This window comes from Tasmannia lanceolata, unplaced genomic scaffold (genome assembly GCF_043159265.1).
Source record: "Tasmannia lanceolata isolate RefF3 unplaced genomic scaffold, GAP_Taslan_0.1 ptg000007l, whole genome shotgun sequence".
Lineage (NCBI taxonomy): Eukaryota > Viridiplantae > Streptophyta > Magnoliopsida > Canellales > Winteraceae > Tasmannia > Tasmannia lanceolata.
The window spans coordinates 15,850,981-15,876,140 of NW_027518684.1; the positions used below are offsets into that span (position 1 = coordinate 15,850,981).

Consider the following 25,160-nt stretch of genomic DNA (forward strand, 5'->3'; position numbering starts at 1 on the left):
AGAGATTTTACAAGGCGAAACTATCATTCATAAATATTATTTCATTTACAATATGAGTGGTATATAACAAGCATCTATTAGACTATTGAATAACGAATCCAATCTCCATGCCCAATTCATGTCCAATTAAGTTCTGACCCTTTGGAATTTGGATTCATCAGACCGTGACATATCCTTATAACGCTTTTGACATAGTAATGCTGAAGCTCATTTACACATGTAAACTAGCAATTGAAAACTAAACATATTCCACGTCTCTCTCTCCCAGCACATCCTCCTTGTCCTTCCCACCAACCTCCACGTGTCCATCTCCATCAATATCCTTTTGGTTTGATGGGTCCTCATTTTGCTTTGGTGGGTCTACGGGCCAGGGCTTATACGTATAAAACTGTACACATACAATATAGCATACAAGGTTCAATACCTGTAAACCGCTCACTAGCCAATAGTAACACTCTAATCTCCCCTTGTTAAGATTGGTATCAGGCACCCAATTCCGCTCCTCGCCGGAATATTTGTGTACCAACCAAACAATCAAAGTACTCAGGTAATTCCCAGCTGATACCGACAACCAATAGAATGGATTTGCTATGTTTCGCATACTTTTCGGCGCTTGACCAAAGAGAAATTCCATGTAGCCCACCACCGCGAAAGCCTCACCCAACCCGTGAATACTATATTGTGGGACCAACCAAAACACACTTATGGGGATAATGGCATGTGGGTCCCCGCCATGATCGGCGCCCACACTTTTCCGTTTTACCTGAAAAACCATAGAGATGATCGATGCAATGTATGAATGCAGAGAAGAGAACTATATATGTTCGATCCAATAATCAAACTCTTGGGCTACAGAGGCAGAGGGACTTCTCCTCCTGTCAAAGGGGCATATTCATTGTGTTTTTATGATGATCTTTTTAGTGATAATGGGGTTAGCTTGTATACTATCCCTTATCATAACAAACTTATGGTATCACATTACCTCCACGAGCGCCGCTACTATGGTGGCAAGAATGTTGAGCATGAGGCCAATGCCTATACGTTGTATGTATGTAATTCCTGATGGATTTCCAGTGAAGTGGCGAAAGATTGGGATTAAGAGGGGGAAGTATGTCATGAAAACTAGGAGCATTGGAAGTTTGGTGAAGAGGGTCATGGTGGCCGGGGGGATTTGGAAGGAGTGGGAGAGATGGCGGTTCATGGTGCGGGCTTGTTGGATGGAAAATGAGCCTTGGTGGGCCGATGCAACGGAGACTATGATTCCAACAGCCCAAATGGGAATCAGTCGAAGGACGGATTTTAGCTCTTCATCCGCTCCATTGAAGTACCTTCATAGATTGTTCTTACAAAGTTATTTCAAGTAAATGACATACATGAACGAAATATTCAATAAAATCTACAATTTAGGTGCAATTCGTATATAAATATATATGGGAAATGATAAATCTGCCCTTTTTAAAACTTGGGACAGCCTGCTCTAGTGTATGTAAAAAATAAAGGGCGAATGTATCGTTTCCCCAAGAAAAATAAGCAAGGATACAAATAAGCAAGGATACATGTAATAAGGGAGCGACTTGGGTCGGGTTGGGTTCAGCTTTTGCCAAAAAGTGGATTGAAATCAACCTGAACCCAACCTGATTTTAAGGTAAACTAACTACCTGAAACCCCAAAAATGGACCTGAGATGCACGCCAAACATTTACCTGTCAAAAGTGACAGGTAAATGTTTGGACGAATATATCATTTCCCAATCTAAGGGCTCAATGTGCGGGTTCTCTGGCCCACTTTTAGGGCTCAAAGATGGGCCCACCATATGGGCTTTCTGGATCCCTCACATATGGGCCGATCGATTGCACTAAAGGGGCACACTTAATCGAATCATTACTCAAAACATAAACTTACTTCAGTTGATTGGTATGGATAACCTTCCCCTTGTTGGAAGTGGCTCCACCCAACTCTCCATTTTCATTTAGAAGGCCCACGTCCACCGGTGTAATGGCATTCCTCTTCTTGATGATGGCACTAACCACCTGGGCCAACCGGGTCAACGGGCTGCCCACCGGTTTCATAGTCTTGTAGAGAGGGTGACCAAACACAAAAACCACAAGAGATACAGCCATGGCTATGGTGGGCAACCCGAGGCCCCAAGCCCAGCCCACATTGTCTTGAATATAGACTACCACGGTTAGGCCCATTAGGGTTGCTAGGCCCAGGCTAAAACGGTACCAATTGAAGAAATTGTTACTCCAAGTACCCCGTTTGGAGAATTTGGCCAGGTCGAACTGGTCCACACCAAAGTCCACGACATTAGACCAGAGTCCGCCGGAGCCTAGAGAAGTAACAAGGAGCGAGATGTAGAGAACCCAGAGCTGCCATGTAGAGGCTTCTTCGCATTGTTGATTCGGTTCGCAGGCCCTTGGGCGGAGCCCAGTAAGGATTGTGGATATGGTGAGGCTGATCATTCCCTGTAAATTCAACTTTTGATTTTGATCATAGTAAGAAAAATGATAAATGTACACTAATGAAACACACAGTAAACTTTGATGGGTTTGGGCTTGACATGCAAAACCAATCAAAGTACCTGAGCCCATTTTCGGGTCTGGTTAATAAATGGGCCTATATCTGTCCCAAGCAATGGACTGACTAACAACCTCATTCGAGATGGGCCACGGACTGAGCCTGGCCTGGCCCACTTGTACTCCTAGCAATTTTAGGCCATGTTTGAATTGCAGGAATTTTCTTGAAAATTTTAGAAAGGAAAAATATTTCTGAAATTTCCCCTTTCTAGGATAACTTGAACCAACCCTATTCAATTTTTACTTGGAGGGGCCCTCCATTTATTATAATATACCTATAAAGTAACCATAAATGGTGCAAGAGGAAGATAATCTTTCCATAGCTAGGGTGAACCAAGTGAGTTTTGAAAGTTTTTGTTATCTCCCTCCTTGAACTTTGTTTCTCCATTCTCATCTTTCATTTCTTTATCCCTTTGCTGTTGACCTCCTCGGTCTTGGGGTTTTCCCCTTTCCTATTAATATAATTTATTTCATTAAAAAAAAAAGTCTCCAAAAAGAAATGTCCTCTTAAGAGAAAATATCTCCCCCACCCCCCCCCCCCCCACCCCACCCCCACGCTGGCCCGTTTTCTCTTCATTATTAATTCGATGTTCCTTCACAACATAACATAAGTAGAGGAAGCAATTTGTCAGTTTGTTTAGCTATTAGTCTGTTACTCTGTTTATATTTGTAGGTTGAAACATATAGGTGATTCTTGCTTAGTCTTTCTGTGTCTGAATTTGAAGAAGGGTTAGTTTTCATCTTCATTATATTATTTGTGTGTTGATCTCTCTTCACTCCAACATTCTATGCATGCATAGAAGGTGTTTGAAAGCCTCATTAACCAGATCGTGTCCGATAAATTTCACAATTACATATATTAATATCTAAAAATATAATTTTAGACCAGTACATAGAAAGAAAGAAAGAAGAAAATAGAGATTGCAATTAGCTAGAATTCCCATGGTTGTCTGGAAAGTGGATCACCGCCTATGGGGGATCTGACCACTGCAGGGTTAGCTAGTGTAGATAGTTATCTCGGTGCCAAGCAGCCCCATCAGATTATCTCGAAACAAAGTATATATCTTTCATACTGCATAAAAAATGGTGTGAGTGCCAAATTATAAGGGTGGAATTACTATTCCTTTTTAGCTAAAGACGCGCCCCCCCCCCCCCCCCCCCCCCACCCCCCCACACACACAAAATCTGATTAGACAAAGGAGTCAATTATCAAGGGAGTGTAGATATCATTTCCCTACATCATTTTTCAACATATAGACTAATACTAGTTTGATGTTCAGTGATTACCAGCTGATAGATCATGTAACCCACTATTATAGTACAAAACCGTCCGGCAAAAGAATCGGCGATGAAGTCGCCGATTATGGGTGTTAAGCTCATCGTTCCGGCGAAGATGGCGATGGTATTTGAGGCCTTGAAGAGAGGCAAATGTAGCTCCTGAGTCAAGTATGTTATCATGTTGTCATGAAAGCCAATTTCAGCTAATTGATTACAGAAGAAACTCGCTGCACCAAAACAAAACAAACACATTCAACTTCTTTTTAACACCACTGTCTTCATAGATTGTGTTTCTAAATCGAAAATTATGAAGATTTTATTACACCTAAACACAAGTCAAAACGAGAAATTTTTTGTTATCAGCAGCTTTTGAACAAAGCATCAAGACATTTAGATATTTTTTAGATTGAGCCCAAAGAAGAGAAAAGAGAGCTAGAAAATTCGTTGGTTTAAGACCTTTGAAAATAGATAAATTTATTCAATCAAGTTAGCAGAAATACTAGAAATCAAAATAAAAAAAACCCAGAAAAATAATAATGAAAAATTACTGATTACCAAGGTCAAAATATTTATGGGTTTCTGACCTTTGAAAATAGATAAATTTATTCAATAAAGGTAGAAGAAAAAATAACGAGTGATTTTTATTTTATTTATATTTTTTTTCTGGGTTTTTAAAATAAAGCAAATAATATTATGCAGACAAGAGAATTCAAGAAGAAAGAAAAAATTAAAGATATGATTATAGATTATTCACCCAGAAGAAATGGCATTGTCTTGAGTCCCCCAAGCTTCTTATTCTCCTTTCCATCTCCTCCCATTTTCACAACATGGGTGATGTTTTTTTCCAAAGAAAAAGTTATATAGGCAGACTATTTCTATACTTTACGTTTATAATCTATTGAATTGATATGTCCGCCTATGGATGCGACCAAGCACCTACGACAGAAGAATATCCTTTGTTTAAAACAAACTTAGTAAAAAAACATATCCCCCTCTTTGGAAGGTGAAGCATAGAAGTGGGTTTACACTGGAGCTTGGTTTATAAGCCATTTGTATTGTCCAATTGGTCCACAGGCCCTTGTTTGTGTTGCACTTTGAGAACTGATTGTGAGTTCAAAACTGATTATTGGACTCAAAATTAATTATCAGTTTTGGACTCAAAATTAATTACGTAATTTTGAGCCCAATAATAGGCTTGGGGCTCACAATCGGTTGTCACAATCTAAAACGGACATGGTCAAAATAAACAGGGCCTAATTATCACAGAGTTACTAAATCCCGGTTGCTTTGGATTTTATAATCGATTTTGAGTCCAAAACCAAGTCTTGGCAAAATTGGGCCTTTGCTTCACATATGTAGAATCAAATTTGGACTCAAATCGATTCTGCATAAATTATTATTTTTTCTTTTAGAGAGAAATAATATGATTGTGCCCTATTCAGGGGTTGTCACCATAAACTGAGGTCACTCAAAATAAAACATGAACCGCTCTTTCAATATATGATTTTTTTTTCATGTGATCAAATGATGGAAAACCATTAAATTTTATTGGAGTTACCTGTGCAACTACCTCACTCAACAGCTGTGTATTGTCAACTGATGTGTGTTGTATATCTTATCCTTATCTCTTGGATTTGTTACTGTGTTGTTTATCTCTCCCTTGATTCATGGGAGTTGCATTCCATTGTATTTAAATACTCTCTCTATGTGAATAGAAGATGAGCACTTCCTCCAAATCTGTTTTTAACATGGTATCAAAGCAAATGCCTGGGTTCAAACCTCATTGATAGCAAAATCCACATGCAATGGCAAAACCCAAAAGAGGAGCCACATGTGCCACGCGTAGGCCAACCCTAAAAAGAGGGGCCACATGTGAGGGGGAGTGTTAAAGTATAAAAGATTAAACACTGCCTTCTCCAAAAGCTTAAGCGCCTGGAGTCACTGGTAGTTTCACATGGTATCAGAGCAATAAGATCCTTTGCCTTTTTTTCCCCCACGAATCACTTCACTTTCGTATTTTTTTTTCCCTCCCCACACCACCATGGCAGACAATACTTCTGTTAATGTTACACTACTATCCACCCCATCTCTCGACCCTACCAATTCTATTCAAGTCCCTGGGAATAATTCTAATCAGCAGTCCATCACTCCTGATGTTTATTCCAGTTCCCCATATCATCTTCATCACTCGGATAGCCCCGGTGCCATTCTAGTCTCCAAACCCTTCACTGGAGATAATTATTATAATTAGTCCCGCGCCATGAAAATTGCGCTCAATGCCAAAAATAAATTGGCATTTGTCAATGGTTCCTTACCACGACCAGATCCTTCTTCTCCACATTTCTCTATGTGGGATAGGGCCAATGATATGGTCCTTTCTTGGATCCTCAATGTCCTCTCTGGGGACATTTCTGATAGCATTATCAATGCTTCCTCTATATACGATGTCTGGATTGACCTACGTGACAGGTTTTCTCAAAGCCAGGCACCTCGTATCTTTGAGCTAACCCGCTCTATCGCCACATTGCAACAAGAAAATTTCTCCATTATCACTTACTTTGGAACGCTGAAGTCACTTTGGGATGAACTCTCCGCTATCTCGGCCAAGCCTTCTTGTTCGTGTGGTGCAGCACAAAGCTCTTCTGCATTTGAACAACAACAGCGTTTGATGCAACTATTGATGGGTCTCAACGATTCCTACTCTGCTATTCGGAACCAAATCCTCATCATGGACCCTTTGCCAACAGTTAATCGGGCATACAATCTCTTATTGCAAGAGGAGCGCCAACGTGCCCTCCACATCCAACCTAAACAGCTCGTGGAAACTTCTGCCCTTGTTGCTGCCCGACCACCTCGCTCTGCTCCAGTTCCTTCCACCAAAGTACCAAAGTGAAGAGAATGCAGCCATTGTGGGCGTGACAACCATACCATTGAAAACTGTTGGAAACTTATTGGGTATCCAAAGAAGCGAATCAATCACAGCCAACGTACAAAACAACCTGCACGTGCCAACAATGCTAATGTTCATAGTACTGCTACAGCTTCTTCATCAGCTACAGCTGTGGGTAGTGACAATAATGTTGTCCCAACTGCTCAGTCCTCCACACCTGACCACTATGCACAAATTCTCCCAATGATCTCTCCAGGTACTTCTCGGCTGGCTGTCCATTTAGCTGGTAAGTCTCCTCCTATCAACCCTTCTTCTACCTGGATCATTGATACAGGACCCACCGATCACATGGTGTCTTCTCCTTCTCTTTTATCTTCCGTTTCTAACTCTTTTGCACCCAAACCAGTTGTTCTTCCCAATGGAAATCATGCTCATATTTCACATATTGGTTCTACACAGTTGTCTTCTAATATCACTCCTAACAATGTCCTTTGCATTCCATCTTTTAACCATAATTTACTTTCTGTCAACTTACAAAGTCACTTCATTGTTCTATAACTTTCTTTCCTGATTCATGTGTCTTGCAGGACCTGTCGACGAAGACAAAGATTGGGTTGGGTAAGGAACATGGCGATCTCTTCGTACTGTAACCACATCATGCCAGCCTTTCCATTAGCACTTCCCCAAAATCAAATATTTGGCATTGGAGGTTGGGGCATCTCAACTCAGACCGCCTGCGACAACTTTCCAAGTTAATCCCATCCATTTCTGTTTCAAATAATTGTCTTTGTCATGTCTGTCCTCTTGCTAAACAGACTCGTTTATCCTTTTCTTCCAGTAATATCAGTACATCTGCTCCTTTTATGTTGTTACATGTTGATATTTGGGGAGGGTACAATACACCCTCTCATTGTGGTGCGCGTTACTTCCTTACCATAGTTGATGATTTTTCTCGTGCTACTTGGTTATATCTATAAAGATAAAGACGGAATTCGCAACACCGGAAAATCCTCTTCTCAAATAGTGAAACCAGAGTTTACACTAGCCCAAGATGAACAACCAAAGTAGAAGAAGAACAATGCCCAAAAGAGATGCGCTTCAATATATGATAGAAAGAACAACACTACAAGATAAAGAACAAAAAGAGAGAAGAAAGCTTCAAGACGAAAGCTTCAATACATAGACAAAATATGGGAAAGTTGGCATTTTCTTCAAACACTAGCTTGTACACAAGAAAACTTCAATGGCTTCAATGGAAGTCTTGGAAGATAGTGGAGAATCTCTACACAAAAGAGTAAATGAGAATATGCTTAGTCAAAGGAAAGTAGAGGGGTATTAGCTTTGGTAGGTGGTAGTAGGTATGGAAAAGTGGTGTCTTTAATGCTTAGGGAAGTAGTGGGTTGGAGTTCCAAGTAAGGTTTGAATTTGAAATAGGTGGATAGTAAAAAAAGATGGAGCAAACATGTGTGGCTCACACATGTGTAAGCTAAGGAAAATGACCAACATGCCCAAGGACACAAAAATACATATTTCCTTCACTACATCTCTCAAAATAAAATAAAATAAACAAAGCTAAACAAAATGGGGTTCCAAAAAATACACTTTAAAATTTAACACTCCCCCTTAAAGTGAATTTTTGGAAACTACTCCAAGCTTACCCCTAAGTAGCTCAAATGGTCCTTTGGATAGTGACTCGGTAAAGATGTCGGCAATGTTCTCTTTGCTCCTCACTTCCGCTACACCAATTGTACCATCTAACACCTTTTCACAGATGAAATGATGCTCGATCTCAATATGCTTTATTCTTGTATGACAAACCGGATTTGTGGCAAGTTTGAGCGCACTTTGTTGTCACCAAGATAGTTGTCGCCTTGTGAATTGGTAAATGAACATCTTCAATCAACCGTTGCAACCAAACACATTATTGAGAGGCAAGAGCGGCGGCCTTATATTCCGATTCCGTTGTTGAAAGAGACACCGAGTCTTGTTTCTTACTACACCAAGAAACACCCGCTGATCCACACAAAAACACATAACCGGAAGTAGATCTTCGATCATCCAAGTCCCCTCCATAATCGGCATCGGTAAATCCATTCAACACAAAATCAACTCCTCTCTTGTAATGCACCCAAAGTCAAGGGTAGAATTCACATACTTCAAAATTTTCTTTGCCGCTTCCAAGTGTGGTTTCCGTGGCGCTTGTATATAGCGACTAACAAGCCCACGGAAAAAGGCATATTGGGTCTTGTGATAGTCAAGTAGATGAAACTACCCACAAGAGCACGATATGCCTGCGCATCCAGAAGAAGCTTGCCTTCTCCCTGCCTTATCTTTATGTTGGGATCATGAGTAGAGGATCTTTTACTTCCACTCATCCCAAATCTTCCAACTAATTTCTCCGCATAACCTTTTTGAGAAACTAGCACTCCATCCTTCAAAGTTTCCACATCCAAGCCAAGAAAGTTACTTAGCTCTCCCAAGTCCTTCATTTCAAAACAAATAGATAGCTCATCCCTTAGCTTTACAACCTCAACATCATTGTTGCCGGTAACAATCATGTCGTCGACGTAAAGAAGCACAATGACAAGCAAGCCTTTGTCTTTCTTCACAAATAAACTAGAGTCAGAGTTAGAAGCATACTAACCACAAAATTGTAAGTATTCGGCAATCTTACCACACCACGCCCTTGGAGCTTGCTTCAACCCATAAAGAGCTTTCTTGAGCTTACAAACATAAGTGGGATGATCACTTAAATTGTAACCCGGCAGTTGCTCAATGTAGATGTCTTTGTCAATCTCACCATACAAAAATGCATTTTTCACATCAAGTTGAAACAATTTCCAACCTTGACAAGCGACCAATGAGATAACAACTCGAGCGGAAGTCATCTTTGCAACGAAACTAAAGGTCTCCTCATAATCCTCTCCATACTTTTGAGAGAACCTTCTAGCCACCAACCATGTTTTGAATCTATCTACACTCCCATTCGCTTTCCGCTTCAATATGTTCACCCATTTACATGTAACCCGGGTTCACATCCTTAGGCTTAGGAACAAGATCCCAAGTCTCATTTTTCACAAGTGCATGCATCTCTTCATTCATGGCATCCTTCCATTCTCTTACCCCTTTTGCTTCATCAAAAGAAGAAGGCTCATTGTCATCAAATGGACCGGAAAGGAAACAAGAATAAGTGCTCACCATGTTTTCATCCCGATACCGTGCCGGCTTGACAATCTTTCTTTTTGATCTTCTAGGATGTGATGCACTATACTCCTCTTCATTAGTTTCTTCATTTTGCTCATCTTATTGAACATGACATGCTACATCACTCCCTCTATCACCTTGCTTCCCCATCGGCAAAGAAGAAGAAGACCCAAATTCCATTGGAACATTTAGTGTCACCGGCAAGTTCATTGTTGCTTGAGGCTCAAACTCAACAAAGATTTGCTCACCTACACCCACATCATTAGTGGAACCACCATCCAAACCATAATAAGAAGAGACTTCATCAAACACAACATCTCTTGAAATAATACACTAGTGAGTTGTAGGATTCATGCACTTCCAACCTTTCTTCCTTTCATCATAACCAACGAAAATACACTTCTTCGCCTTAGCGTCCAACTTGGTTCTCTTTTCATCCGGCACATGCACATAGCAAATTGAACCAAATACCTTGAAATGCATGACACTAGGCTTCACCTCAAACATCAACTCATAAGGAGAGTTCATATTAATCGGACTAAGAGGCACTCGATTAATCACACAAGTTGCACATGCCATACCTTCCGCCCATAAGGCATTGGGTAAGTTCTTTGCATGCAACCAACTTTTACAAGTTTCCACAAGATGCCTAATCTTCCTCTCCGCAACTCTGTTTTGTTAAGGCGTACAGGCACAAGTGACATCCCTTTGTATACCATGATCACGGCAAAATACGAAAAATTCATCGGAAGTAAACTCCCCACCATTATCGGTTCTCAACCGCTTGATCTTCTTGTGAAGCACACCTTCAACGGTCTTCTTGAACTCAAAAAACTTAGACAATGCATCAGATTTCTCCCTTATAAAATACACCCAAGTGAATCTAGTAAAATCATCAACAAATAATAACATATAGCGGAAGCCGAAAAATGAAGGTGTCCTACAAGGTCCCATTACATCACTATGGATAAGCTCCAATGAAGCCTTGCACCTTGAAAGAGACTTGTCAAATGGAAGACGGTGAGCCTTACCATATTGACAACCCTCACACACCTTTCCACCACCAAAAGAATTTAAATTTGGTAGCCCATTTACTAAATTCCTAATCACCATGACCTTCAATTTATCCATGCTAATATGACACAATCTAGTATGCCAAATTGAAGCGCCATCATTGGTACTCATTTTATCAACATATAAGGTTGAAGCCGATAAAATAAATAAATCTTTAACTCTCTTACCGGTGGAGACAACATCCGCCTTCAAGCTTGAAATATTCTAAAGAAGTTTCACCTCCTTAGGCCCGAATAAAACATAATTGCCCCCATCCACCGCATTTGCTACTGAGAAAATATTCTTCTTCATGCCGGGAACATGAAACACACTCTTAAGTGTAATAGGATCCTCATTCGCTTCATCAAATGTAATTACCCCTTCTTTCTCTACCGGATATATGGTGTTGTCTGCCGTGATGATAGCATCATTGCCTTCATATTTTCGGAACTTTGAGAACTTAGATTCGTCGCCGGTAAGATGATGCCCACAACCGGAACCGACAATCCAATCATCCTCAAAATTGATGGATGCTAAAGCACCCACCGTAGTAGTTTCCGCCACGAAACATCTACCCCAATCTTCTTCATTTTTTCAATCATCAACATTTTCGGCTACATTGATATCCTTCAATTTCACACGACAATTCTTTTGTATATGCCCAAGTATACCGCATCGGTAACACTTGATACCCTTTCGGTTTCCATTACCCATAACGGATGATCCTCCTTCGTCTCCACCTTTATTTGGAACATTTTTCTTCTCTTTGTATTTGTTGGAGGGCTTCTTTTTACTTGAAAATAATGTTTCTCCTTCACTCCCGGATATTGAACAACCCACCATTTGTCTAGCTAAAAACTCCTGTGAAGCAAGAAGATTTTCAAACTCCACCAAAGAAGGTTGTCGATCTCACCATTGAATCAACGTAACATAAGGAATATACTCTATTTTCAACCCACGAATAATATACCGCGTCATTCGTACCTCCGAAATAGGCTCTTCCGGATCCATTAGAGAAATCTCTGAACAAAGATTTTTTATCTTAAAAAAGAATTGAGAAATAGAGAGATCGCCTTGTGTAGTATTCGCCAACTCATTCTCCAACATTTGTAGACGAGCCATATTCTTCTTGTGAAGCAATCCATTAAGGGTAGTCCAAATCTCACTCGCCGATTTACACCCAATGATGTGCTCAAACAAGTAATGAGAAATAGACCACTTCAAAAGAAATTCGGCCTTGGCATTCTTCATCGTCCACGCCTTCATACATCGGCATTTTCTTGTGTATCTTCCGGAGCCACATTGGCATTTCCACAGATAACATCCCATAAATCTTCTCCCACAAGATAAGACTCCATACATGTTCTCCATATCTTGTAATTTGATTGATTTAGCAACTCAATGCCGAGTGCGCTAACCCTTCCACTCATATTCATCTCCGAAGCACCGATTGAACTTCTTCACCAAGGGAATCTTGACAAGCACCGACTACAACTCTTGTACCTCTGATTCCATAAAGAGAAAGACGGAATTCACAACACCGGAAAATCCTTTTCTCACATAGTGAAACCAAAGTTTACACTAGCCCAAGATGAACAACCAAAGTAGAAGAAGAACAATGCCCAAAAGAGATGTGATTCAATATATGATAGAAAGAACAACACTACAAGATAAAGAATAAAAAGGGAGAAGAAAGCTTCAATACATAAACAAAATATGGAAAAGTTGGCCTTTTCTTCAAACACTAGCTTGCACACAAGAAAGCCTCAATGGCTTCAATGGAAGTCTAGGAAGATAGTGGAGAATCTCTACACAAAAGAGTAAATGAGAAAATGCTTAGTCAAAGGAGAGTAGAGGGGTAATAGCTTTGGTTAGGGGTGGTTATTCGGTTTAAACCGAACCGAATAGACCGAAGTTTGGTAACTTTCGGTTACCAAACTTCGGTAACCGAAACCGAACCGAAATTATCCGAAACCGAATCGAATAAAAATTCGGTTATTCGGTTATAACTGAAAAACCGAATTGTGGGAGAAAAAGAGGGAAAAAATTAAATCTCGGTTTGGATCGGAGGGCTAGGATCATCCGATCGAAATAATTTTTTGAGCACAACCTAATAAAGTTGTGATCAATCAAATTGACGGTTTTGATCATCCTAGGGAGTGCACATATAACACTTTTTTTTTGGAAAAAAAATGGTTTTCATCCATAATTTCGGTTATTCGGCTAACTGATTTTTTTATATAGAAAACTGAACCGAAACTGAATAACCGAATTTCCAAAAAAAAAAAAAACTGAACCGAAAAGAGAAGAAAAAAACCGAACCGAACCGACCAATTCGGTTCGGTTCGGTTTTAACCGAATAATGCTCACCCCTAGCTTTGGTAGGTGGTAGTAGGTATGGAAAAGTTGTGTCCTTAATACTTAGGGAAGTGGTGGGTTGGAGTTCCAAGTAAGGTTTGAATTTGAAATAGGTGAGTAGTGGGAAAAGATGGAGCAAACATGTGTGGCTCACACATGTGCAAGCTAGGGAAAATGGCCAACATGCCCAAGGACACAAAAATACATATTTGCCTTCACTACATCTCTCAAAATAAAATAAAATAAACTAAGCTAAACAATATAGGGTTCCAAAAAAATACAATTTAAAATTTAACAATCTAATGCAACATAAATCTGAAACTTATTATTATGTTACATTACTTCTTGCCCTTGTTCAAACTCAATTCCATTGTCAAGTTCAGCAAATTCGAACAGATAACTGTTCTGACTTCTTCCTACCAAGATGCAATTGCTATTCAAATAGGAAGGGATCCGTCACCACATAGTTGTATTGCCACACCTCAACAAAATGGAGTTGTGGAGCGTAAACACCGGCATCTACTTGAGGTTGCCCTTGCTCTACGATTCCAAGCACATCTTCCATTAGAGTTTTGGGGTGAATGCGTTCTAACTGCTGCTTATTTAATTAACAGGATCCCTTCATCTCTCTTAGGTGGAAAATCACCTTATGAGATTCTTTTTAATAAGAAACCAAACTACGATCACCTATGTATCTTTGGATGTCTTTGTTATGCTCACAGCATCCACCATAAAAACAAATTTGACCATCGCGCTAGACCGGGTATTTTTATTGGCTATCCCTTAAGTCAAAAAGGCTATCGCATTTTTTACCTTAAAACCCATGCTATTTTCAGTAGCAGAGATGTCAAATTCCATGAAACCAGTTTTCCATCCCAAAATGCTTCACAATCCACAACTAATCACAACAGAGTCCTCCCCTTACCTGCCTTGGACCATGGTCCCTCACCCAATGCTAATCCTATTTCCACCCACTCCCCTACAGACCCCATCTGCCATTTCCCACCCCTTCCAACCTCTTCTCCTAGACCATTCACCATTGATATTCCTACCTCCTCACCTATGGTTAATAATAAATCCACCTCTAACCCTCCACCACACGACAACTCCATGCCCGCCCCTGTTTTGCAACCAAGGCGTTCAAATCGTACCACTAAACCTCCAAATTACCTCAATGACTACCAATGCTCTCATGTTCACCATCCACCCCTAAACCAATCCACTCTCACATCTTCAAAGACAGGTTCAGCAGGTATACCCTATCCCCTTTCCAATTACTTAAGTTATTCAAATTTCTCAAGCTCTCACCAAGTTTTCTCAGCTACTCTTCAAACCACACAAGAACCCAATACCTATTCACAAGCTGTGAAAATACCTGAATGGAGAGAAGCTATGCATTAGAAGAAAATCGGACTATGAAAAAGTTATTCCTTTCCAAACTTTTCTAGAAAATTCCTGTATTCCAAACAGCGCTAAGGGGTGTTTGGATCTAGCGAAAAACTAGTAAAAATTAATACTCTATGAAAAAATTTCAAAGGCCAGTAGGCTTGCAGTTTTCCTTGAAAATATAAAATTAAATTAATTCGAGAAAACAATTTTCATGAAAAATGAGTTCACCAAATGCTAGGAAAAATTAGTTTCCATGAAAAAAAATTCAAATACAAATTTTCCACATCCAAACAGCCGCTAGGGCTCCTTTGGATCCCGCAAAAATTGGTCATTATTTGCAAGAGAATGACCACGCACAAAGTCACTTTTGTAGTGAATTATAAAGGGCAATTTTTGTAGCGGACAAAACCCACCACCAATAACACCCGCCAATCTACCACTCGCGAATACACGGAAATATCCAAGATCTTGCATAAACAAGATGGAGAAAATATATGCCAACAACCCACAACCACCAAAGGGAAGCAAAACAAACAACCATAGGAAGACACGAATACATGTGGTTCACCATAATGGGCTACTCCACGGACACTGCAACAATCAATCCACTATTTAGAATAAAAATAGTACAATGTTACCTCCACCGGTAAAATCCACTGATAAAACCCTTACATCGAGTATGAGGAAAACCTCTTTAGAAAACCCTCCAATACAATGCCCTTTTGCAAAGAAGAAAACTCTGTGGAGAAAAAAAACAATGGAAGGAGGATAATATACCTTGATAAACAAGAAGAGGGGAAAAAACCCCTTTTTCTTTCGAGAGCCCAACAAAAAACCCCTCTTTTTGCCCTAAACCTTCTCTTCTACCCTCAGTATAAGAAGATCCTTGCTTTTGCTTCACCACAAAAGCCATTCTAGAGCCTCCAAGTGAAAACCCCTCTTGCCTTGCCTTGGCTTTCTCCTCAAGAAGAAGAACCTTGCTTTTGCTTCACCACAAAAGCCCTCCTAGGGCCCTTAAGAAAAAACCCCTCTTGTCTTGCCCTAGCCTTCTCTCCTTTCCTCTCTATATTTTTCCTTATTCTTCAAACCCTTTCATTCATATACAAACCACATATATAGAGAGAAAACATATTCAACTTAAAAGGGCCAAGTGTGACCTAAAATACAACAGGTGATTTTGTATCACCAACTCAACAATTTTAGTATTGTAGAAGGGGAGGCGTGCATAGGGGGCATTTATGAGAAATTGCTGCCATTGATCTTGTAAAACGTCATAAGATGCCTAACATGTTCTTTGTCCCATCAATGTATGCCCCTCTTGCTTGAGAGGCACCCTTTGCTTGGCTTGCTAACTCTACGATTCCCTTGGCTTCACTTCTCCCTAAAGACATCACAGCTTTTATCGAGGCACATGCTCATGCATGGAATGAATTCGATAAAAAATTAAGTAATTTTTTGATGAGTTAAAAAATACTAAATTTAGTATTAGAATCTAGGAATGCGCTTGGCAATTTCGCAGAAAGCGATATTGCGGTTCACTTTTGCAAGAGAGAACAGCCACCTCAGATGAATTAAATGAAAAAAGACAAAATCTGCCAAAGGTCAGCACATGTGGCTGCGAAATTGCCTAGCAAATCCATAAAATATATAGAGGCAGAGAGGTAAAATCATGGCGGTGTCAAGCAGCTATTTTCTACCTCCTCCTAAAACAGAAGGTGAAGAATGCAAGTAATAAAACGGTAGATTTCTGATCTTACACAGCAGTAGAAGGAAGAGCTTCTAATAAGAGGAGGAATATGGGTTACTCTTCTTTTGAGGATTCGTGCTCTGGCTTGGGCTACCTCTCTCAAGTGTGTGTGTGAGAGAGATATTGATTAGCGATTTTATATGATGAAAATGCCCTTCATAAATAGTATTTCATATACAATTTGAAGCTATTTTCATATATTATCAGCATCTAATAATATTTAGATGTTCTAACTGATTCTGTGGTTATGTACGGGCCCGATCAGTATAATTTAGACCTTAGCACATGGATTTGAGTCATGTCCGATGGATCCAACCGCTATGCTCAAGTCCTACCCAATTAAGTTCAGACCCTTTAGATCCATCAGACCATCTAGGTCCATTAACGCACTATTAACTATCTTCAGATTAGGGAAATGATATCAGCACTGCAATCTTTTGATATTCACACTCTCCTTGCTTGTCTTTTAGTAATTAAAGGGCTGTAAAAAGGTTATTACAGTTCCAAAAAAAGCTCTCACAAGCCTATTAAATACTAAAAGACAAGATAAGAGAGCGTGAATATCAAAAGGTTGCAGTGCTGTTATCATTTTCCCTTGGACAATAGTAATTCTAAAGCAAATTTACACAAGCAAACTAACAAATGAAAACTTCACTCCAATGCCCCCAATTAAGCCAATTGACAACTACACAAGTGTCAAGCTAAACAGATTCCACATGTCCCTCTCCCCCCACATCCACCTTGTCCTTCCCCGTGAGCTCCACGTGTCCATCTCCATCAGTATCATTCTCCTTAGGTGGGTCCGCAGGCCCCTTCACTTCCAATGTCTTATACGTATAAAATCGCGCACATACTATATAGTATACAAGGTTCAATACTTGTAAACCACTCACTAGCCAATAGTAACACTCTAATCTCCCCCTATTGAGATTGGTATCAGGCACCCAATTCCGCTCCTCACCAGAATATTTGTGCACCAGTGAAACAATAAATGTACTCAGGTAACTCCCGGCTGATATCGCCAACCAAAAGAGCGCCGACGCTATGCTTCGCAAACTCTCCGGCGATTGATCGTAGAGAAATTCCATATGCCCCACAGCCACGAAAGCCTCCGCCAATCCGTTAATACTATATTGTGGGACCAACCAAAACACACTTATGGGAATGATGGCTTGTGGTTTATCAAGTAGGCCGTGATCAGCAGCCACACTTTTCCGTTTTACCTGTTGAAATATAAATGATTAGATAACACTAACTTTGAAATATGAAATTATTAAATAACACCAACTCTAGCTAACAGCTTATTAAATATGAACTATTGCCTCACTGACAGTCTTGGACTCTTGGGTTCAGAACACAACAGCTCCTTTATTAGAAGAAAATCCACGTGTTTAGCCAACCCGAAAAAGATAGGCCAAACGTAAAGGGAAGTGTTGAAATATAAATGATTAATTAAGGCCCTGTTTGTTTAAGATGATGACGGCGGTGAGACCCAAACCAATTATTAGACTCAAATTAAATTAATTTTTAGTCCAATAACCAGTTTGGGGCCTCACCATCTGTTATCATAATCTCAAACAAATAGGGCTGCCTAAATAACACCAACTCTAACAGCTTAAGCTTTTAGAGTAATTGATTGTTTGACATTACTTCCACGAGTGCTGCCGCTATGGTGGCAAGGATGTTGATAGTTAGGCCAATGCCTATCCTTTGTAGGTACGAAATCCCGGAGGGATTACCGGTGAATCGGCTAGTAATCGGGACGAAGATGCGGTTGTATGCCACAAGTGCTAGGAGCATTGGAAGGACGGCAAAGATCGACATGGTGGCAGGAGGGATTTGGAAGGAGTGGGAGAGGTGGCGGTTCATTGTGCGGGCTTGTTGGATGGAAAAGGAGTTTTGGTGGGAATTTGCGGCCACGACCATGATTCCGACAGCCCAAATGGGCATCAATCGAATGACAGATTTTAGCTCTTCAACTCGATGTACGGTGGAGATCTTCCAAAGATTGGGTTGTCCGGATTCCAGCTCGTCGCCTTCTTGTTTGATGGCCGCTCGATCAAAGAACCTTCACACATTGTTGTTACAAAGTTTAGTTCAAGCAAATGACATACATGAACGAAATTTTGAATAAAACACACATCAAGTCATGTGTACCCCCATCAAAATTGACATCTCTAAACAAAACAAGAGATTATTGCACTCTTATATTTATTCACTCCATCTTTTTTCTTTCTTTCTATCCGTCTCATATCAGTAAGAAAAGATTCTCTGATATGGGATTATACAGGAGCAATAGTGAATAGGTATGAATAGAGTAAGAAAAATCGGAGTTGGCAGTATTATGTTTTGATAATGGTGCAGATCTGCATTTTCTATTCTCTTAACAGCTTATTAAATAATAAAAGACCAGCGTGAACTACACGAAGGTCAGTGTAGTATCTATCGACCTTTGAAAAAAATCTAAAAATAAAATAAATTTTTAGTCCATTTCACAAATTTCAATGACCAATTGGGGAAATTCCCAGCATTCAACAATCAGAAGTAAATTGATTGGACTTTCAATCAACCAATTAGTAACAATAATTTTGGTTCAGGGGTCAAAACAGTCTAATGTAGGGCTCACAGTGTGGATTGTCTTGCCCACTCAAATAGGGGCCCACTATATGGGCTTCCAGACAGGAAATGATATATTTGCCCCCATTTCTTCCCAGGTCCACCCCTTGGAGTGTAAAAAGTGTGGTCATAAGTACACTACCTGGGGCTGGCCTGAAGAAAAAATGGGGGCCAATATATAACTTCCCTTCCGGACCCCTCAACATGTGGGCTGGGCCGACTATCTGCAATAAAGCAACACACTATCGGATGATTGTTCAAACATAAACGTACCTCAGTTGATTGGTATGGATAATCCTCCCAGTGGTTGAAATGGCTGCATCCAACTCTCCATTTTCATATAGAAGGCCCGGGTCCGCCGGTCTAACCGCATTCCTCTTCTTGATTGCAGCAACAACCACCTGGGCCAACCGGGTCAATGGGCTGCCCCCGGGTTTCATAGTCTTGTAGAGTGGGTAACCAAACACAAAAACCACAACAGATATAGCCATGGCTATCGTGGGCAACCCTAGGCCCCAACCCCAGCCCACATTGTCTTGAATATATACTGCCACAGTTAGGGCCATTAGGGTTGCTAAGCCCATGATAAAATAGTACCAATTGAAGAAGATCGAGCTCCGAGAAGCCTGTCCAGTGGAATTGACCAGGTTGAATTGGTCCGCACCGAAGGCCACGACACAGGGTCGGAGTCCGCCGGAGCCTAGAGAAGTAAGGAAGAGTGAGATGTAGAGGACCAAGAGCTGCCACGCGGAGGCTTGTTCGCATGGTTGGTTCAGTTGGCATGGTTTGGGCCGGAGCCCAGGAAGGATTGAGGAAATGGTGAGACTGATCATTCCCTGTAAATTCAACTTTTGATTTTGATCATAGTAGCAAAAATGATAATATGTACCCTAATCAAACGCATAGTAAACTTAATTTGATGTTATGTTTTGGTATTCAATCAGGTCAAGGCAACGCCATCCAATTTTTCTTTTGACAAAATTTTGTGTCGATATCATTTCCAAGAGGTCCCAAAACAATCAATAACTCTATTTTATACAATGTATTGCCAAAATGCGTTTGCCCTACTATTTATATAATTATATTTTTATCCACCTATTAACCTAAACATTTATCTTTATCTTATCCATCAATTTTTATATTCTTAAATTGTTATAAATGGCTACACACACACACATATATAATGAAAATGATATCCACACTCTATTGATTTAAGAATGGTTCAAACTTTCAATTGATCGATTGTTATGGGTAGACTCCCAAAGTATTTCAAAACATGGATGTCAGTGCAAAAGCGGCCAAAGCAAATCCTAGTCGACTCGGTGCACCGCAATCGAGTACTCTGTTGACGCGGTAGAGTACTCGGTTGATGCGGCCATATATAACTAGGGAGTAGGGGTATCAATGGACTCTCCCAAGTAGGGGTGCCAATGAACCCTCCAAATACAAAATTTATTGGACAAGATCCATGGACACATTTCGCGAACCTATTATATGATCCAAACTGATCAGATCCAGACAACTAACAAAAGCCTATGGGACCGTTCTAAATCCTATTTTACAAAGATACCCTCTTGTTTTGTATAACTTTAAGTATTATTTCAGGGGTATTTTAGTAAAAATAAGTCATGCATTTTTTTCCTACCGAATCCTTATTTTAGTATTTTTTTTTTCATTATCTCTCTGTAGTCCCCAGTTGCCTTCCTTCACTAACCACTGACCTAAGTCCCTAGCCCCCTCAGTTGCTAGCCCCCTCAGTTGTCACCCTCCATCTCACCCTCCCATCTATCGTTCATGCTCATGTTCAACCTCTTAGGAGCATTTTAAATGAGTAAAATACAAAAATGAAAGTAGGACTTATTAGGACACTCCGATGGACATCTTATTTGAAATGGATCATGATGACCCAGACACAGGAAGTAGGATCCAAAGAACACTCCGAATCCGATCCGACCGACAAGAGAATTGAATGTATTGTGACGAAGACATAGGTGGATCATATCCAAAGTGGATCCATTAACACCCCTACTTGGGAGAGTCAAGAATGAGGCCAAGGTAAAAGGGAGTCTGTCTTGGGGAAGCGGATGATGACGAATGGGAGTTTTAAAACTACGAAAAAAAATCATCGAAATCCAATCAAGAAAGGGAGTGTAGATATCTTTTTCTGCACATAAACTAATTATAGTAGTACGAAGTTCACTGATTACCAGCTGATACATCATGGAACCCACTGTTATGGTCCAAAACCGTCCGGCAAAAGAATCAGCGATTAAGGCGCCGATTAGGGGCGTTAAGCTCGCCGTTCCCGCAAAGTTGGTGAGGGTATTTGAGGCCTTGACCAGAGGCATGTGTAGCTGCTGAGTCAAATATGTTATCATATTGGCATGAAAACCACTTGTAGCAAATCTATCACAGAAATCATTGGCTGCACCAGATAGGAAAAAAAAAACAATCTTAGCTTCTCTTTATCAGCCCTTCATAAGTTGTGTTTCTCAATCTAAAAGTATGCAAATTCTATTGCAGCTAAACAGAAGTCAAGAAGAGAAATTTGTGGTTATTTAGCAGCTTTTGAACAAAGCAGCAAGCCGATTGAATCCAAAGAAGAGAAAAGAGAGTGACAAAATTCGTGGGTTTTAACTTTTAAGACCGTCGAAATAGATAAATTTATTCAATAAAGGTAGCACAAATACTCCAAATCCAAATAAATTACCCATCCAAATCCAAATAAAAAAAAACCCAGAAAAAAAGAGAGAAAGAAAAATCATTTATTACCAGTAAGATTTTTAAAATAAAGCAATTCATAATATGCATTCAATGGAATTCAAAAAGAAAGAAGATAAAAATAAAGATGGGATTATAGATAATTCACCAAAAATAAAAGGCATTGTCCTGAGTCCCCCAAGCTTTCTCTTCTTCTCTCCATCTTCACCCATTTTTCACAACATGGATCATGTTCTTTGCAAAGAAAAGTTATATAGGATGGAAAAGAGTACTCAGTGCAGGTGAGATAGCAGTCTCAATTTCTTTATTTTATGTTTATATTCTATTGAATTGATACGTCCGAAGCCAAACACTACCAAAAACACAGTGGGCCCAAATGGGCCCACATTGTTTGGATGATCCAAAGCGTTCATTTGATGGGCCCTGACATACAAAAAATCAGCTCCATCGGATCTTCCTAACCCTTCAATCTGTGGACGAACCGTCAATTGTGGGGGCCTACCTTTTACAAATTGAAACTACAGGAGGTGTAGTTGTCACGTTTTAAACTATAGGGGTAGAAGTGGATGTGTAAATGTAATTTTCCCAACAAAAAAAAAACACTTGTTTGGAAGTTATGGTATAGAGGCTGGTATACACTGGAGCGTGGTGTATATACCATTTTAATTGTCCAAGTGGCCCACATGCGATTGATCTTGAATCTTGAAGCCCTGTTTGTTTTGGATTTTGAGAACCGATTGTCTGTCCTCAACTGATTATTAGGGTCAAATTTATGATTGATTTTTGGTGCAATAATCAGTTTTGGACTAGCAGTAGTTTTCAAAATCCAAAACAAATAGGGCCCCATTTGATTTGGATTTTAAGAATCCATTTTGATTCTCTTGGAAAATTTGGTTGTTTGCTTCACAGATGTAGAATCGAATTTGAGTCCAGTTCCAGAATCAATTTTACACTGCAAGCCAAACACACTCAAGTTTTTAAAGAATTGGTTTTGGACTAAAAATTGATTCTCACTATCCAATGCAAACAGAGCCTAAGCAATTGAATCAATAGCCTGCTTTTGGATGGCTGACTATTAATATGCACATATATACATTAAACATGATTGTACATGAGATACCTAACTGAATAATTATTCTCAGATTCTTGTGGTTTTTCTATATACAGGATTATTATGTAATCTCCAAACCCAAGGGGATCATATTCCCATGTATATTAGCTGCGCAACTTTGATATCATCAAACGGTGAAGCGTGGTAAAAGATACACCAACATGGTATTCACCGTTAACGTTGTCTATTTTTTTTTTTTTTGAAAAGGAACGTTGTCTATTTTTACTACCTATAAATATATGGAAATGATATCAGCACAACCATGTTTTGATATTTTCACTAACATATCTTGTCTTTTAGTATTTAAAGAGATGTCAAAAGGTTATTACAGTTCCCAAAAGCTCTCACAAGCCAAATAGAAAAGAAAAGAGAGGTTGGGTCGGTGCAATTACTAACACATGGCTGTGTTGATATTATTTCCCTACAGATATTATTTTACCAAAAGAGATTTATAAGACTCCTTAGTTGGCTCCAATTAATAAGAACTATGAATGTAAAATTTTTGTGGGCAATAATTAATAAGAACTAGGAAAGCCTAAAAGAGGGGACAGGAGATAAAAAATGAAGAAAACTGAAGCAATATTGCATTGTTCATCCGAAAAGACCGAGGGGAAAAAGAGAATAAAGCAAGGAAAAGAAAGTCGGAAGACTAAAAAGAAAAACAAATTTGTGTTCCGTTCTAAAAGAAGAGTTTTTATATGGTGCCCGACCGTCAAAATCTCAAGGGCTAGGTGGCAAACCAGGTGTTTTGACCAGATCAAAATCCAAAGGCCAGGTGGTTTGGCGAGGTACCACCTCGCCCATCTGATTTTGACAGTCGGGCATCGTATAAATTCTCCTAAAAGAAACAATTTTGCATTCCTTACTCAAATAAAAACAATTTTTCGTTCATTGGGCCCCGCTGCTGCTACATTTACTTAATTAGATCCATTGACCGTTGACCTGAACAACAAACATAAATTTTGACTCATGCCCTTAAATCCATCAAGAGTCATTCATGTAGAAAAGCCAAATTATTTCTTGTAGTACTCTTATCTTATGGGACCTTTGTTTTGGATGTGACCAAAAACATCTGGGTCACGACCATGCTTCGGTTAAACCAAAATGATTCAAAAATACCCCCACTGTGAGCATCATTATGCCATGGATTCTTAACCTTGCCTAGCTCCTTAAAGTATTGGCTGAACAACTTCATAAAACTTTGAAACCAGCTGAAATAGCGGGTCGTTAAGTAAGTGTGTCAATGGAAACTCCAGAGAACTTGCTCCTCCTTTTATATTCTGGTCAGTTGTTTCAAAGCTAGAAACTTCAACTACGAAATCTTGTGAGGCATATTGGAAACCACCGCCCCACAATTCAAGTATGATAAAAGCATGAGACGTCTCAAGGTAGGGTGGCATTGCAAATGCCTGAAGATTAGGGGTACAAATCGAGTCGGGTTGGCTCGGGCTGAACCTGACCTGACCCGAATTCAACCCAACCCAACCCAACCCGAGATTTTAAGCTTACTAAAAAGAATGATAAAAAAAATGTCGGCCGGGCTTCACTCAGGTCGGGTTGCCAGAGCTCTCAACTCAAACCCGACCTAAACCCGGGTTGGGAAAACTCAACCTGAACCCAATCCGAAGGATACCCAACCCGGGCTGACTTTTTTTGGGGTTGAACCGGGCCCGAGTTTCACCCCTAGTGAAGGTTCTTCCAAAATAACATCAAAATGAAGCTTAACCTAACAAATCTTGGCTCCCTTGGCTTCCAAAGATCCACTCATTGTATTCCCCAAATCTACATGCCTTCTTGAACTCATAAGGCCGGAACAGAAACCCTAGCGTGTCATAGAGAGCGAGGGATAAATCCTAGCAAGAGAAAAGAGAAAGATACCAAAATAAGCAGTCGTAGGGGGGTGGGGGGTACGGGGGTGAGAGAGAGAGAGAGAGAGAGAGAGAGAGAGAGAGAGAGAGAGAGAGATTTTATATGACGAAACTATCATTTAAAAATATTATTTCGTTTACAGAGGAATGATAGAAACAAGGGAGCCCTTGCATAAAGAATAAAAAAAGGGCTCCTGATTGGATCCACCTCATCAAATGTAATTGATTTTACTTTTTCAACCTATTTTAAAATGTAACTGAAAATATCCAATGAAAAGCCCTTTTGTGGCTCTTTATGCAAGGGAGAGGGCTCCCTTGTATCTATCATTGCTATTCGTTTACATTATGAG

At 39.9% G+C, this 25,160-nt stretch overlaps 1 pseudogene across 1 annotated transcript; it reads right to left on the reverse strand.

Moving 5' to 3' along the window:
• Positions 1-203: 203 nt before the first annotated feature.
• On the reverse strand, positions 204-22,055 carry LOC143880624 (uncharacterized; annotated as a pseudogene). The gene is made up of 20 exons (XR_013251767.1): positions 21,980-22,055; positions 21,318-21,535; positions 19,384-19,946; positions 18,145-18,562; positions 17,235-17,717; positions 11,672-11,861; positions 11,241-11,584; positions 10,939-11,063; positions 10,754-10,830; positions 10,529-10,653; positions 10,313-10,439; positions 10,068-10,195; positions 9,476-9,739; positions 8,961-9,346; positions 6,647-6,852; positions 6,411-6,495; positions 6,169-6,311; positions 1,902-2,553; positions 983-1,328; positions 204-763 (listed from the first exon to the last, which is right to left on the reverse strand). The product of XR_013251767.1 is annotated as an uncharacterized LOC143880624 (transcript).
• Between the last annotated feature and the right edge of the window lie 3,105 nt (positions 22,056-25,160).